Raw genomic sequence first — 13,981 nt, forward strand, 5'->3', positions numbered from 1 at the left:
TAAATCCCCCATGCTCTAGTGGGGCAAGCAGGGCTTCTGTGACTCATAGAGCCAAAACATCCTAATTGGCATGGGCAGGTATGATGATTTCCATTTTAGGGAAAATGGCCAGAGGTCTGAAGCATTTAAAACTTGTCCAAGGTCACAGAATGGACACTGTTGAGAGGGATACAGAGAAGAGTGGACAGTCAAGCTCAGAACCACTTGCTGCAACACAAGATTTTCTCCCATGGACACCAGGGGCTCTGGAAAGTTTCTGAGGAAGGACTGGCCTGATCAAAATGGTGATGATGCCTGACAATACATGAAAAGTTCTGAGCATATCACTTTTTGAGAGGATGATCATGGTAATGATCTGTTCTTCCCCACCTCCTTCTCCCTTACTTCCAGGGGTTGATGGTTGGGCCCCAAGTACCTGCCCTAAGACTTCAGGTTGGGGGGGGACTCGGCATGCAGAAGTTCATAAGCAAGCATCTTTAAGACCAAAGAGGAATGATTTTTATCGCCGCTCAAGAGGAGAGGGTGACATGGAGTACTTAAAGTCATTTACATTTGGCTTAGGGTCCAGTGGAGGCAAGACAACTCCTCTGGACTGCCATGTCACACGGTCATTAACGCTGAGGAAATCTCAGAGAAATAACTTTTTACAACCTTGCATCTGTGAGGCTGGTCTGCTCTGAGCTATCAAATGCTGATGCTCTCTGATTTGGGATCAAGGTGGGGCAGCTGACACCAGGAAACCAGCAGTTTATTATTCCAAGTCGCCTCTGCAGAGCTAACCTGTGTGCTAAGATTCTGCTCTGACATCAACTCACTCCTCTGTGAAGGTCCGGAGCAGAGTCAGGAAATCTTCCATGCATATATATGCTGTCACTGCCTCCCCGGGGATGATTGAAGTCTGGAGGTTCAGGCCAAAGACCACTTTGGATAATTGCATCCTATCTCTCTGCTACTCTTCTTATGTAACTGTCCTTCTTGTCTGGCCCCAGCAGACTGCTTTAATCAGTCAAGTGCCTCCCCTTTTAACATCCCCCTAATGAGAGAAAGGTGCCCTATAAAAATGGGCTGCCAATAACCCACCATCTCGGTCTAGATTCCTATGCCAGAGCCCACCTCGTACTCCATGGCCGGTCTCCCTGCTCTCATCCCTTCTGCTTGATCCTTCCATCTGGGGCTTCTTCTCACCGTTTGGGCTTTAACAGACCTCAGATTTCAACCTCTTTTCTCCTTGTTCAATCTTGACTCAGCCAAAGGCAGCCCCTGGTCCAACTTACCCTCGGGGGCCTTATCCATGACCACATGGCTCCTCACTGGTCTGAAAGACGGACTTGGCCTCTTCTAATTCCAGTGCCCTAGAACTCTAGGTTTCCCAGACAAGGACGAAAAGCATCTCAAAGCTCCTAGTTACCAGCGTCCTCTGTAACTACGTGTCTTTCCAGGTCTGCCTGCGTGGTGCAGTGTCTTTCTATGTAACTTCATAGGAAGAGCGCTGGGCTTGAAGCCAGAAATCTGATTTCAAAAACCACAGTTCTGCCACTAAGTGCTTGTATAACCTTGAATAAGTGGCTCCCCTCACTGGGACAGTTTCTTTATCAGTTTAATGAGAGGTTTGAACCAGACAACCTTTGAGTTGCTGACCAGCTTCATCTCCAAACAGAACATCCAATGTCTGAGAGAGAGAGGCCAAGAGTGCCCAGCTAGGCTGAGTGTTCATTCATAAATGGACAGAAACAACATGAAACTAGCCCATAGAAGCCAGGGGTCCTGAAGTTAAGTAGTTTTCCAACTGGGGACCAGGGGTCAGTTGCTGGCAAAGCATTCGCAAACATTTCTCATTTAATACTATAAGGTGAGTACTAATATTACCCTGATTACAACAACCAGGAAACAAAAGCTTGGAGAATTTAATAATGTATGCAAGCCACCAGCTGCTAAGAAGTAGAGTCAGGATCTGAACGAAATAGCTCCTTGCCCAAGTGGAAGGAGACCCTCAGGAACCTGATCAGCCCTTACCCTGTGGGAGCTTCCAAATGGGAATGGCAGAGCTTGGCCCTGATGCTTGCTCCTGTGAATTACTGGATGCTAAGGCATTTTCACAGGCTATTTACTGCCCCCATGCACCCCAGTCTATCATTTGTCTTATGTTTAAGAAAAACTTGGCAACCCTACACTCCTCTGACTTCTTGCCTCAGCAGAGAACATTCTTTAGAACTTCTTAGCATAGGATCACAGCATTGTTGAACTAGAGGAAAACACATCCCTCTGCATGTCTATACTCCTCTGAAGAGAGGTTCTGGAAGGTCATGGTGTCCATCTAAGCCCAAAAAGGTCAATAAAACACTGTCCTAAGACCTTATGTTTTAAAATTGGGCAATGCAGGTTTGAAACCTGGCTTGACCACTGTTCACCTAGGAGAACTTGCCTGAGTGTGCTCACCCTCTCTCTTTCTCTATCCTTCTCCCTCTTGCTCACTTGTAAAGCAGTCATTCTCAGCCTCTCCTCACGCCCTCCTCCCAAAAGGGAGATAGTAACTGTATTACCTCATATATTTATACGTGTGAGAAAAATATTCATGTAAAACCACTGGCCTGGCACACAGTAAGTGCTCAATAAATGTTAGCATTTTTTGACTTTCTAATGCCCAAGTCAGAGCAAGACCCTGCTCCAGATGTCTAGCAGCAGGTTGAGCATCTATGGGGCGGCCACGGGCACCTGGCACTGCTGCCGTAACTGCTCTCAGAGGTGTTGGCCCCAGCTCAGTCCCAAAGGAGAGTCCCAATTAAATACAATGTCTGCCAGTATGGGATCCAAGCCTGAAGTGCCGGCATGTTTCCCAGGTCTGGCACCACACGGCAAGGAGATCTGCAACCATCAAGACAGATAATCTGTACACCACCAAGAGGAACTGATGCATCTGGATGTACGTCTGCAGAGACGAAAGTGGTGTTTCATGGGGGTACAACACTGGAGGGGCTGTTGGGGCTCAGAAGTCAGACAGACCTGGATCTGACCTCCCACCCGCCAGCTCCATCTGCCTAATGGGGCTTGTGTGATAACAGGTAGAAACCTGCTTTGCACACACCGCCCAGGACTCACAACCATCACTTTTAATTTATACTTCATTAAGTGAGGTAGGAGAAATCAATGCATCAGTAAGAAGACACACTAAGCATGTGGCTGGAGAGAGAAAAACGGGGGCGGGTATGCAAAGGGGGCTGTTTTTCATTTTAGAGGTTGAAAGGATATTGTCTAATGCTAGTCTGAGGGAAACAGATGCCTTTTCACAGGACAGCAAAGTTAGCTACTTGCACATGGGTTCCTTGGGAAGAGGACAGCATCATGGAGCAGGGGAAAAGCCAGAGGTTCATTTCACCCAGGAAAAGAAAGGTACATTGTTGAGCATCTATTCTGTGCACTGCATGCAGATGTCATCTAATTCTTAAAATTGTTTTTTTTTTTTTTAATCCTATTGGGAGCCCCATTTACAGATGAGAAAACGAAGGTGCAGGCAAGCGAAATGACATGTTCAAGGTCACACAGCTAGTTGGGCACAGGCCGCGCTGTGAAGCTCTTCCCTCCACTATCACACCACCTTGCTGGGCACTGGGGAGGAAGCAGGGATAGTGGCAAGCTTCTAAACTGAACACATCCTCCTCTCTCTGGAAGCTAGGAGATCCTTGTGCGCATTTCTCGTAGCTGCTTCCTCTCTGGTTCATTTCTTTCCTCTATTTGGTCATCATAAGACAGTCCGAGCCATTGCTCAGAGTTAGACTCACGCTGTGGAATGGCAGGGCTGACTGTCTGCATCTGCTCCCGGGAGGCCCTCCACGTGGAGCTGCCAGCGCCAAGCCAGGCCTCCATTTGTCACTGAGGTCAGCATCTCGCTCTGCACTGCCGACTCAGACCCCCAGTGTGCAGGGACACTTGCTGCAAATCTGCCCCCGGGCCATTTGGCAGAGCCAGGGATCCCAGGATGCTTGCTCTTCATTACCCGGCCACGCTCACCAACAGAGTGTGCGCTGAGTACTGACGTCTGTCGTTCTGACCTTGGGCCGGGAATGGGGGGCCGGGCCGGGGGCGAGCCATGCATGTCAGTAGCAATCTCTCTGCTTGGTTGAGCTCACCAAGGAAGAAAAAAAACAGAGTCATTTCTTTCACTGGTGGTGGTGGTGGTGGTTTTTGTTACAGATATCTCTACCTCAGGGGCAGCGAGATCCATTTGCTATATAACTGTGCGTCGGAACATTAGGAAGAACACATCACCCTGCCATCCCAAGCTTTTTGCTAAAATTGCTCTTGCCTGCGATGCTCAGAAAATACACCCAGAGGTCTGGGGAGGGCAGGGTAAGGATGGAGAGAGCTGGCGTGCGACGCTTGACACGGGCACCTTGTCAGCCCATCGACTCTCATCAGCCTTCCTATACATAGCTCTCATGCTGTTGGCCTCCTGCTCAAAAACCTGCTGGGGCTTCCCATACCCCTGCCCTGAGTCCTACCTCCATCCCTGAGATTTTGGGGTGAGGGTCTACAATATTAAATCCCCCTCTGTCTCTCTCTTGACTTGCAACTGCTAAACCCAGTATGTCTGTTAAAACCTCCACAGCCTGCCTCCCCTCACAGATTGTCCTTGTTCTTCTCTTCTCCAAATTGCAAGATTTCTTCCAAAGTCGGCCCGATTTTTGCCTCTACTCTTCACCAGTTCTGATTATGCCACAGGATGACATCTGCCTTGAAGCGTGGTGCTTTATTAAGTCCCTCAGACCAAGATACCTTGTGTTTTTTAACATCCTTTAAAGTATAAAATTCCCACAATCTCCAGAGATCATCCAGGCCTGGTGTGGAAGCCTCTTGTCAGTGCCCATAGTGTTTTCTCGTACCCAACCTGACTCCTTCATGGCCAGTTCAATGTCCTTTCTTTTGGGATGAGCCCTTAGGCTTTCCACTCATATCACTGGTTCTGTCTTCACCTGCACCCTTGCCTGTCATCTCCCTCTGCATGGAATCCCTCCTCTGAGGCTTCACTGAGTCACTGTGGCAGTCAGCCAGGGTCCCTGGGATAAGCTAGGCAGCAAAACAGAACCAGCATCTCATGACCACCCAGAAACACAGGCTTCCTTTTGATCCTTAGGTCATTCCTAACCAGAGTTTGCCCAGAAAAGGAAGAGGGTTTTTGTTTTTGTTTTTTCTTATTTCTTAACTCTGAAGTTGCCATAATGCTCTTTGTTGACCTCTTTTGAACGCACAGATGCACACGTACACACACATATACACATAAAACCCAAATCCAATAAAAATCAATTTAAAAAAATAGGTTAGGCAAACACAAGCCACTAAAAAGTGCAGTAAGTGGCTAATTTTTATTATTCCTCTTAAATGCCTGAACAATCTTACTGCAAATCATATCTTTATTTAAAAAAATATGATATACTCAATGCAAACCCCAAAGGGCACTTTGGAGAGAAGCCAGGCTATAGGTTTATATTCTTCCCATTTTCAAATAAAATGCAAAAGAAAAAAACTAGTAATCATTTTAATGAGCCTTTAAATAAATTATTGGCTAGAGCACACTGCAGTAATTTATACGGAGAACCACATACATATATTTGCTGAGAAAGGGACTTTGTGACTAAAGAGTGAATTTCCAAGAATTACTTTAGATTCTCTTTCCTTTAAGTGATTAGTTGGAGTTGATTTCACATCTACTCCATCACTGGTCACACTTGCAAAGGCGGGTGGACACCTGTAAACCGGGGTCTCTCCCCTCGTGGGTCCACCTTCTGCTGATTTCTTAGTTGTCCTTTATTTGCATTCCTCAGACCCCAACAATGTTTGATGCTTTTATTCTCGGGAGGTTATTTCTCTGGGTCACTTTCTGGATATACTAAGAGGAGAAAGGTTTGGACGTGGAATTAGTAAATGAAGGAGGTTTGGTCCAAGATCTGTTATCTTTTTCCTTTTTTCACTCTTTCTTTTCACAGATCTTGCCATAAACACTGCTCTAGCCTCTTGGTAACTGTTAATTTATGAGGCAAGAAAAATGAAGTGGTTGTGAATTAACAAGAATGGGACCATTTCTCTCCATCAGCAGAATAATCCATCTCCCTCAGGCTGTTAGCAAGCTTGGTTTTAAGACACAGGGAAGAAGACTGATGGAGGAAAAAAGGTAGCAGTGTGCCTCTGGGACAGGGCGGGATGTGAGGCCCTTGAAAACACAGGGTTCTGGGAGCTGCAGGCTCTCCTCAAGGAAGCCAAGAAGCAGGTAGCCCACCTCTGGTCAGAACAGGGAGCCAGTGCACAGGGAGGCTGATTCCACTCTGTGATCATGATGCCAGCTCCATCTGAGCAGATACAATCCTCTCCTACCTTTCTGTAGCTTATTTCCTCCAATGCAGTATTATGTTTCTCATTTTACCCTAAATTTTTTCCCAAAGGAGAAGATAGGTAAATGAGCCTTTATGCCCACTTTACAGATGGAATAACAGGGGCTTAGACAATTTAAATGATTTTCCCAATCTCTGCAGCTAATTAGGAGAAAGCCTAGACCAAAAATCCTACTTCCTCCCCCAACATCTCTTCCCCAGGGATGCCAGCCTCTTGCTTCTTGGATAGCCATTTAGGGTTGAGCACACTGCTTAACCCCATTCTGCCCTCCAACATACAAAAGGCAGTTTGGATTTCAGGCCCTTGGTTTCTCACCCAGGTTCATCTTAAATGGAATTCCTGCGGTAATATCCTTTGAGACCAGAGAACTGAGAAGCTACGGATGTTCATATGACCTACAGCTACAACACACATTCAGTGAGACAGGCGGGGAGTACATGCTCCCAACAGTTCCCTACTTGCATTCACTCACAGCTGGGGTTCTCTATCAGATCTAAGTGCTCCAGCAGCCAAACAGCCTGTGGACCTGTAGACAGCACTGGATTAAGAGTCAGTAGACCCAGTTCCAGCCCTGGCCCTGCTGCAAATGACTTAGTGACCTGTGGCAAGTCCCCAAGTGGCCTCTTCTGCTAAATGAGAGCCTGCACAGTCTCTGGAGGCCCTTTTAGCTCCAACATGCAGTGAGTCTAAAACTAAATATGAGCACAAGCGAATTAGGTGAGCATGCTAGACCAAGGTAAGTAACCATCAACAACTAAATTTGAGCAGGTCCCTGACCTCTTGGTGCCAGCTTAGTGCCAGATTTTCATCATTTGTAAATGGAATAATGATAGTACTAACATTCCAGGATTGTTGGTGAAGTATTCAATGAATTAATTCACTTAAAACACTTAGAATAATTTGGGACATGTATGGAACTCTCAAAAAATGCTAGCTACTTATCATTGTTATTGTATTATCAACACCACTGCCATTAATATCAGAGATACTTGTTAACTTTGGAAACAGAAATGAATATTAGCACTAGGAGGGATTTGTCTTACTTGCTCTTCAAAACGTGGCTTATTATACACAGTTTGTGAAGGGAGAAAGCCGGGCTGATGAGATGAGATGCCTGGTTGAGGATGCAGCAAGCAGGTAACCACGACGGAGGAAGTGTGATACAGCCAAGCTGGTCTGCTGCCTGCTATCATGACAGTGTCCTCACACCTGGGCTGCCAGAGCAGATTCGGACAGCATCTCTAGTTCCCTCTCCTGCAAGAGGAGGACTGTGCATGTCTGGACAGGGACAGCAATGCTCATGTGAAGCTGTATCACCTCATGCTGATGGAAGCCTGCGATTGTGCCATTGAGGACTCTGCTGCTCTGAGTTAAATGGGTAGAGCCAGTGGGTTACAGGAAAGCAACCACCTTCTAACCTAGGAACTGTAACTCCAGAAAAGAAGTTTCTAGCCTGGATGGAGGCACTTAGCTGGCCAATACGTGTCCATAAAACCAAGAGCTATGGGGATCACACCTTCCAAGGACTACCCAACGGGCTGTGCATTGAGCCCAAAGTCCATGTATCATCACATATAACTACACAGACCTCTGAGAGGCCCTGTCCAAATGGTGGCCATCTGGACAACCTGAGATGGAAGGAACCTCAAAAAGTGTAGGAGTCAACCTTGCCATTATAGGGAAATGGAGATTCTGAGTGGGGTCAGGCTTATTCAAGAACATGGTTACCCAGGAGTAGAACCAGGACCAGAAAGGAGAGGTCTGCCTTCTACTTCTACCTTTCCCTTCGATGACACAAAAGGTCTCTGCAATGCAGGACCCACTGTGTGATTCCTTTGAGTCAAAGGGAAGTTTTTGTGAGTTGCACTCAACTTAGTTGGTATCTCATACAAATCACAAAGGCATCACTGTGGGCCCTCAGTAAGAGTACCCGCTAACCGTTATCCTTATGCTGGGGCCCCAAAGGCCACTTGGCAAATGCCAACTTTTCAGTTGGAGAATGACTTAGTACTCAGAATATGGCCCATGAGGAACTGAAATGGATTTGGGACAGCCTGCCAGGCCCCACACTCCAAACTCCACATCCAAGCATATCTGAAACATTTTCAAATACAAAAATTTCATATGGGAATATGCAGAGAAAATCAGGAGATGGTGACAATGATGTCATAGCCACACCAGGCCCTCATTCTCACACGCTTACTGTCACCTGGAGCACATGAGTGGAAGCCCCTTTACCGAGCAGCCACCGTACTCCCCGCCCAGCCCACATCACTCACTGACAGCCCCTGCCTGGCCCCTCTATGCCTTTGAGTTTGAGACCCCAGGTCTCCACCTGCAGTTGTTGTTCATGTACACATTTTCTGCCCAAGCAGATTGCACATTTCGAAAAGCAGAAAAATCCCCTCCAAAAGACTTTGCTCAAAGCTAGATATTTAACAGATTACTTAACAGCCTGAAATTCTCTCTCCACATTCTCATTATTATTGTTGCTGCTTTGCTTTTGTGTAAGAGATTTTAATACCTGTGAATTGAAAGTGTGCCACCCTACAGTGGACTTTCCTGGATCCTCCAACCATCCCAGGAGACACAGCCAGGGAAAACAGGAGGCCAGTAGTTCAAAATTCTCTGTTTTGTGGTTTTCCTGTGTGTCACAGAGCTCAGGGTTATGCTGTTCTTTTAAGAGAATGATATGGGAATAACCAACATCCGACCACATTCCCAATGCCTCTTTAGCAGCCTGACAGAGGTGGCTTGCTTGTCAGAGTATCTGACTGGTAGTTCCCACTCCATTTCTGCAGGGCAGCCTGGAAGTAATTATCCTCTTCAATGGTAAATCAATTAGAAAGGCAAGATCTCACACTCTCCTTCTCTTTCAAGACACTGCTAATTCTCTAACACTAATGGACAGAAAACCCCAAGTAACAGCTACTGTTGGGGTACTGACTGCACTCACCTGGTCTTTGTATCTGTGCAAGAGCTGCCAACCTATGGATCAGAGCAAACAGCATGGCCTATGGCATCAAGTAGAGAAGTGGAGCTGAATGGGGATCCGGGGCCACTCCTGCTAGCTACTTGACAAAAAGCAAGTGGCTCGCCTGCCCTAGCCTCAGTGTCCTCATCTGTCACATGGGAATAAAAGTGCCAGGCTCAGGGGATTAGAAGAAGAACTTAGAATAGGGTATAGAGGTGAACTCAGCCCAGAGCTTGGAGTTTGTGAGAAGCTCAATAAGAAGTAATTGCCCTATTCTGGTGCCATATAGCCTCCGGCCACTCACTCCCCCACTCCCCTGCCATAGACACACCCACCTCTACTCTGCAGTGATTTAGCCACATTCCCTGGCAGTCAGACCTTCCTATACTCTCTGCCTTTTCCAAAGCACTCTTTCCAAATCGGCAGGTGGCGGCCTCTTTTCAGAGCAATTAGGCGATAGCAGGCCCACATTTCCCCATCCACCTAAAGATTTGTTCTCAAATAGGCACCCATAGGAGCCAAATCCTTCTCTTGTTGGGGGCACAGAGTCTTCAGCATATTTGTGTTGTACACAGCACAGATCTGTTAAGCACAGGCTTGACCTTGGCACATGACATTCTGCATGGACTAGAGAAGAATCAGCTGAGAGTAATGAGTTCTAGGACCCCAGGGACTTTCATCTCCTGTGAGGAGAGGAAGCTGTGAGAAGGAACTCAGGACCCTCCCTGCCCGCCATAGCAGAGCCCCTCCTCAGGGTGGCAAACCTCACACACACCTGCTTCTAGAACTAACACACTGCTCTTCATCATGTTCAAAGTGTCAGGATCAGACATCATGGACAAGGAGCTCCTTGGCCAATGGCTGGAGAAAGGCAAACAGCGACAGATGAAGAATTCACATCACATACAGTCAGGACAGCTCAAGGTCATTAAAATAATGCTGGTGCCACCGTGTCTTAGGACAGTCTAGAACAACTTCAACTGGAGTAGCTCCCAGCATTTCACATCAGTACTCTCATTTAGGAAAGACTAGTAAAGATGGCTAGTACAAATCTCAACTTCCTTTAGGGAGTCCAGCATCGCTAGATGATGTATCCTGACAAATCTGTCACTCACTTTCCTCATCAAGGGGAAAGCTGTTGCAAACCCACCATTTACAAGTAATACAGCCATGGGGTGATCGACATGGAGCCATTTCCTTATCATATCTGCCTTCTAAAGTGGCTGGGAAGATTGGAGGTTATATAGGTTAAGCTCCTAAAGGGCAGCTTAGCATAGTAGGTGCTCAACTAATGCTAATTACTGTTAATTACAGTATTAATTACAGTAGAAGCAGACTATACACACGTAAGACACACTTCTACTTTCAACCTAATGGCTTATTGGCTATCTGCATTTGGAGATTTTATGTTGTCAAAAAACTATTAGAAAGACAACAACAATATAAATGCAAGCACAATTTACTGCTTTGCCAGGGGCCACAGATCTCTGATGTTCTTGCAGCCTCCAAGGAAAGCAGTAGCCATCTGTTAAACAAATAACTCATTAAGTAAAAAGCAAGTATTTCCATAAGATTAGCTGAAAATCTGCTGGATTTTTCACTGGCTGTCAATGAACATGGGCAGCTACAGAAAATGTGGGTGCTAGAGTATCAGAAGATGTTGAATAAGGCAAGCTGAGATGAGAATCCAGAGACCACAGGTTTTAAACTTTAAGACACAGTTAAGAAAACAAAAATGTCAAATTACAAGGTCATCATGACCCAGAATACTAAGCAATAAGGAAACAAACCAGAGGATTTTCATTTAATATCTGTCATTTTGCCTAAGTGGCTGGATAAGGGTTATTTTTACTAAACCAAATATTCTGGTTAAAATAAAAGTCACCATGTAAAGTATTTGTGAATTGTCAGCATCCAGAGGCTCAGAAGACAATAAAAAACACTTACCATAAAATGAAACAGAATCTAATTTCATCTTTCCTTGGATGATTCAGAAAGTACTTCAAGATCACACAGCCTCCTTATGAATTAATTTCTACTGCTATTAAAGAAAATAAATAAAACCATGGCAATAGCCTGTCATTTATCTTTCCCCAATCTGAGTGAGGAAAATGTCTATGCTTTTAACTTTATGGGCAGCAGTGACTCTTAAGTGGGAGTTAACTGTGCTCTGATGGCATTTCTCAGAGAAGACAGGCAAAACAGGTTCAACTTTTTGTTAAGTGGGAATTAATTCCCATGAGAAACTGTTCCAGAGAGCCCATGGTATAGATATCACCTCTAGGAAGGAGAAATGGAGACAGCATTTCTGCACCAGTGGTCTCTAAATCTCAGTGTTCTGTTCTTTCTGACCCTCAGCATCTGCTTTAACCAACCCTCTGTTTCCTGCACTTCTTTTTTTTTAAAGATTTCATTTATTTATTTTAGGTGGGGAGGGATAGAAGGAGAAAGAGAGACACAAGCAAAGTCTTCACTGAGCACAGAGCCTGACACAGGGCTGTATCTCATGACCCGGGGATCATGATCTGAAACCAAGAGTCAGACACTTAACCAATGGAGCCATCCAGATGACTACCCCATGCTTCTAATCACCTCTAGATTGGACCAAGGAGAGATAAGGAAGTCAGGAGTAGAGAAAAATAGCAAAAGACCAAAGGAGACATCATTATGAGTAGAAGCCCAGAAAACAGACATAACAGATGATCACCAAACTGGATGCAACCAGGTATGATCCTTTACATCCCACTTGAGAGAAAAATGGCTGACCTATCATCTATAAGAAAATATGATTAATTCTGTTGTGGTCATAGGTCACAGAGCAGTGCTAAAGAGCATCTGCCATGTGTCAACTACCTGCTTCCCCCACAGCGCATACACCCCAAGATGTGATTCCATCCGACCCCAAGTCATTTGTGCAGAATGGAAAAAGTTTTATACTGAGTCATGAGAACAACTGGCAATGCTGCCACAAACCAGCTGAGTGACACGGGTGGACATTTATATTCTGCGGGCCTCAACTTCCTTCTTAATGAAGGGGGCAGGGCAAAGGAAAAATTGAGACAGATCATTACTATTGGATCCATGGATGTGGCACCTACTTTCATGTAGGTCAAGAAGCACTGCTTCAAGCTTCCAAGATAGGAGTAGAGTGTAAATTTTAAGCTACTAGGCTATAACTGTATAGGAGGAAAAGGTGCAAAGTGTGGTCTGGAACAAAGAAATCTAGACTGAGAATCAAGAGTCCTGACCTCTACCTGGCTCTGTGGGATTTTTTTTTCTTTCTTTCTTTCTTTTTTTCTTTCTTTTTTGGCTTCTGTTTCCTCATCTGTAAAATGAGGTTATTAGTACAGAAAAAGGATTCCTAACTGAGATGTCCTGGACATCCTGCGTCCTTGGGTGGGATTCCAACTATTCACAAACTGCTAAAAACTGTTTCCAGTCTTGTGGGCAGGTGCATATTTCCAGAGACGAGATCTAGAGCTTTACTCACTTCTGCAAAAGCACTGAAGTTCAAGAACTAATAATAACTGTGCAGATAGATAAAATCTATGATCCCTTCCAGCTCTGATGTTCAACAAGTCACAAGACAATACTGAAAACTATGGAAATGGCAGCAACTTTGGGACAAAGCAAAGAAAAACTACTCCACCAAAGCCAGTAACAGATGATCAGCCATCAGAATGGTGGGCACAGACTCAGGTCTGGGACCCCCTCGCTAGATCATTGGGCATCCATCATCAATACGGAACCAGGAGTCATCCATTCTGCTTCCTCCCTTTGCTAGGGATTAGGGGCGGCAGAGGTGGGAGTGAGAAGAGAGGAGGCTGTGAGTGCTCATGTCATGGGTCTGAGTCAAAGCTGCTCCGCTCTGAGCAGCATCAGAAGTCATCATCCCAGGGACAGCTGGGTGCCTCAGCAGTTAAATGTCCACCTTTGACTCAGGGTGTGATCCTGGAGTCCTGGGATAGAGTCCCACATTGGGTTCCCTGCATGGAGCCTGCTTCTCCCTCTGCCTGTGCCTCTGCCTTCTCTGTGTGTCTCTCACGAATAAATAAATAAAATCTTTAAAAAAAAAGTCATCATCCCACCTTGGCCTCCACCAGGGTGGACTCAAAGGTCAGAGACATCTGAACAATGGATTGAACGTCAGCCTTGCACTGATTCTCACAAAAGAAAAGGCTGGGAATCCATGGGGGAATGCAAACCATATTGCAAAAGGAAAGTTTGGGAGTGCTGTTTTAGAAACACTAAGATTGGGGCACCTGGGTGGCTCAGTTGGTTAAGCAACTGCCTTCGGCTCAGGTCACGATCTCAGGGTCCTGGGATGGAGCCCCACATCCGGCTCCCAAATCATCAGGGAGTCTGCTTCTCCTTCTCCCTCTGCCTGCCGCTCCCCCTGCTTGTGCTGTCTCTTCCTCTCTGTCAAATAAATAAAATAAACACTAAAATGTCCTCTTAGATCCCTGGTGTGTTTATAGGGGCTACTGGGCCTGCCTAAATTTCTAAACAGCAGTGCCTTCCTGGCTACAGAAAGATCACCCTGTCTCAGAGTTAACATATGACACAGTATTTATTTTCTAAAACCATCCATCGTTCCATTGATTCCAGGTCCCCTCCTCCCAGCGT

At 45.8% G+C, this 13,981-nt stretch overlaps 1 protein-coding gene across 2 annotated transcripts in view; it reads right to left on the bottom strand.

Annotated features, from left to right (window-relative positions):
• The window catches only part of SORCS3 (sortilin related VPS10 domain containing receptor 3), a 579,951-nt gene that overhangs the window by 314,159 nt on the left and 251,811 nt on the right, over nucleotides 1-13,981 (bottom strand). The gene's annotated exons all lie outside the window — the stretch shown is intronic.

Source organism: Canis lupus, chromosome 29 (assembly GCF_048164855.1).
Source record: "Canis lupus baileyi chromosome 29, mCanLup2.hap1, whole genome shotgun sequence".
Classification (NCBI taxonomy): domain Eukaryota; kingdom Metazoa; phylum Chordata; class Mammalia; order Carnivora; family Canidae; genus Canis; species Canis lupus.